The sequence below is a fragment of the Triticum aestivum genome, chromosome 3A (assembly GCF_018294505.1).
Source record: "Triticum aestivum cultivar Chinese Spring chromosome 3A, IWGSC CS RefSeq v2.1, whole genome shotgun sequence".
NCBI lineage: Eukaryota > Viridiplantae > Streptophyta > Magnoliopsida > Poales > Poaceae > Triticum > Triticum aestivum.
In genome coordinates, this window is record NC_057800.1 from 725,141,666 (window position 1) to 725,144,622 (window position 2,957).

At 48.2% G+C, this 2,957-nt stretch overlaps 1 long non-coding RNA gene across 1 annotated transcript; it reads right to left on the reverse strand.

Moving 5' to 3' along the window:
* Nucleotides 1–529: 529 nt before the first annotated feature.
* LOC123059465 (uncharacterized) lies at nt 530–1,312 on the reverse strand. Its single transcript, XR_006427453.1, has 3 exons — nt 1,173–1,312; nt 742–909; nt 530–670 (listed from the first exon to the last, which is right to left on the reverse strand). It is a non-coding gene; the product is annotated as an uncharacterized lncRNA (long non-coding RNA).
* Between the last annotated feature and the right edge of the window lie 1,645 nt (nt 1,313–2,957).

The window sequence follows — 2,957 nt, forward strand, 5'->3', positions numbered from 1 at the left end:
ATAAAAGGCACATGCTGAAAGAACAATGCGCTCATTGACCTGGACACAAATAGCAATTGCTTCGTCACCGAAGAAAAATGTGAAGGCAAATATATTCTATTGCACCCAAAGCTTTGGTCAGTGCACAAATTATCGGGAAGCAAAACAAGATGACAAAGAAAGCATCACTGAAGAACACGAAGGGCACTCACTAGGCAACTACTCCCTCCGTTTCTAAATATTTGTCTTTCTAGACATTTCAACAAATGACTACATACAGAGCAAAATGACTACATACAAAGCATCACTGAAGAACACGAAGGGCACTCACTAGGCAACTACTCCCTCCGTTTCTAAATATTTGTCTTTCTAGACATTTCAACAAATGACTACATACAGAGCAAAATGAATGAATCTACACTCTAAAATATGTCTATATACATCCGTATGTGATAGTCTATTTAGAATCTCTAAAAAGATAAATATTTAGGAACAGGGGAAGTAGTAAACTCACCATCTCTGGTTTGACATCAAAACCTTTACGATTCAGGAACATTATTAGTCCTTGACTCATGGGGAGGCGTTCCTCCTTAGTCAGCTCTGATTTTTCCATAGGCACTAGACTATGGATGATATGCTTCACGCCCCACGTCACCTCCATCACAGTTTCATGGAAAATGCAAGGTATGCCCTGAAAAGAAATCGGGACAAACGGTGATCAAATTTATTCACAACCATAAAACAAACAAGGAGTAAACTAACCATGCTCGCTTCTATGATTGCTTTATACTCAGGTTACCCAACAACTAACATCTGCCCAGGACGGCGCCACCTCTTGATGAACTTAGACAGCCTTCTGCAAACACCAGTGTCAGACCTAATGGCGCTGGACTTGTCCTTGAATTTTTTGAATTGTTTGAGCCAAACAATCTGACAAAGAAATAAAAAAAAAGGATGACCTTGTCACGCGAGGTTTCTCAACGTGGTTACAAGATACAACTAATTCAGAATATAAGCACAAACATCTACTAAGGGAACGTGAATGTGCGAAGGGAACGTGATACAATTGAACATATCGTGATAATGACGAACATTGCAAGATCTCTAGCTAACTCAGATGATTAATGTGAAAACAAAGAAGTACTCCCTCCATAAAGAAGCAAGAGAGGGAAGGGAACGAGTGGGGCACTAACATATCGTGCCATATATTCTGCTCCGAAGTTCGACCAGATATTCTCAAGAAGATGATGAAGAGAGAAAAAGGAATATAAATTAGCCGATGACATGAACAACAAAAGAAGGCGAGAACATCAGGAAGGCAGGTAGTACCGTGGTACCTCCTTGGCGCCTGGCAGATAGAGCTGGACCCCGTCGAAAGATAGAATTGCAAAGCCCGAGGGCGTCTCCAGCAGCAGTAGCATCAGCCCGTGGTCCCCTAATTTGTAAGCTGCATGCCAAGCTCAGTAACCTTGAGCAGAACAAGAAAAAACCGCACGAAGACCAATCGCCCATTCAGGTACCATCTAATCTAATCAAATGCCAAAACCCTAATTAGCACACGCCCTGTGGGGTTTAAATCTGTAGGATCGAGTATGAAATATGAATCGATCGATCTGTGTGTTTGCCCCGCAGCGTGCATATGCTAGTGCTACTGCAGATAAGGATTCCTCCTACTCGAGATCAAGTTTTCACCCGCCGGCGCCGTGGGTGGATTCAGAGAGGGAGGATGACATCGGCGGCGAGCAGGCGGCTCACCTATACTTGTGATCGTCCCCTCCGGAGGAACACGATCACCCTTGGTCCGTACACCCATAGCCGGAGGACCAGGCCAACGTCGCCTCCTCGACGGCAGAGGCCGTAGCCTCATCGAGGAACATCGGGAGGAGAGGAGGCGCACCGGTAGTGATGTTACAGAGTCGTGTAGGCTTTTGACTTTGAAACAAAACTTCCCAACGGGGTCTTGTATTTGCGTTCTAGAGATTTTGTCAGGGTTTGGGATATTGGGGTATCTTCAATATAGACCTTCATATCGCCCGCAAACGTCCCATCGAGCTGCCTGAACGTAATATGTCACCCAACATGGCACGTACCCCATCTGTCCATGAATCAGTCCGGTTGACCGAATCCCCGCAAACCGGATGCAAATCACGGAGGCTTTGCGGGTGTCCGGACTACAACCACGTAAGCGTTCCACACCCCGGTCCCATTCAAAACCATCTCCGGCACACACGGCCTCCCGCATGATCGTTCCTCCGCTCCCAGCCCTGCATTCATGCCAGCACAGAGCAGACGCGGCCTCTCATGAAAGCCAGCATTGAAGAAAAGTGCCACGTCTCGGTCTCCACGTCTCTTCAATGCTGGAGCAGCGTCACTTGATAGGACAGGCGATGGCTATCTATCACATTCTTAGCGGCATTAAACAGGTGCGGCGACCAAGAAACCCACTCGTAGCGGAGCAACATGACTAGATAGGACGGGAGGGCTATCTACCGCAATCAAACCGGCTCCCGTCTGTCTGCTTGCCGGCATTAAACAAGTGTGGCGACTGAGAAATCCACTCCGGTGCCTGCATTGACACAACCCGCTGCTTAGCCTGGTCAGTGCTCGCTATTTAAACGCGGCTTCGCCCGGCACAATCCGCACTGCACCACATCCACTTCTGAGCTTCCTCCGCGCACGATCTCCACTATTAACACGAGCTCTAGGGCGAGGTGGGAGAGCCTCTCAACAGGGTAGAAGCATGAGGTCGCGAACCTTGCGACCGGATGGCAGAATGTTGTGCGCAGTAGATACATGTCGGCTTGCCCGTGATCTCGTCGGAGATGCGAGACGCCAACTCGACGACGAAGGAAGTGTCCGACGACGAGTTGATGTCCCTGCCCGCGCTTGTCCATGTCGGCTTCTCCATGAAGCAAGCGTAGGCCACTTTGATGTTGTCATGGCAAATGTGCAGCCAGCACCGCCATGGACAAAACGGT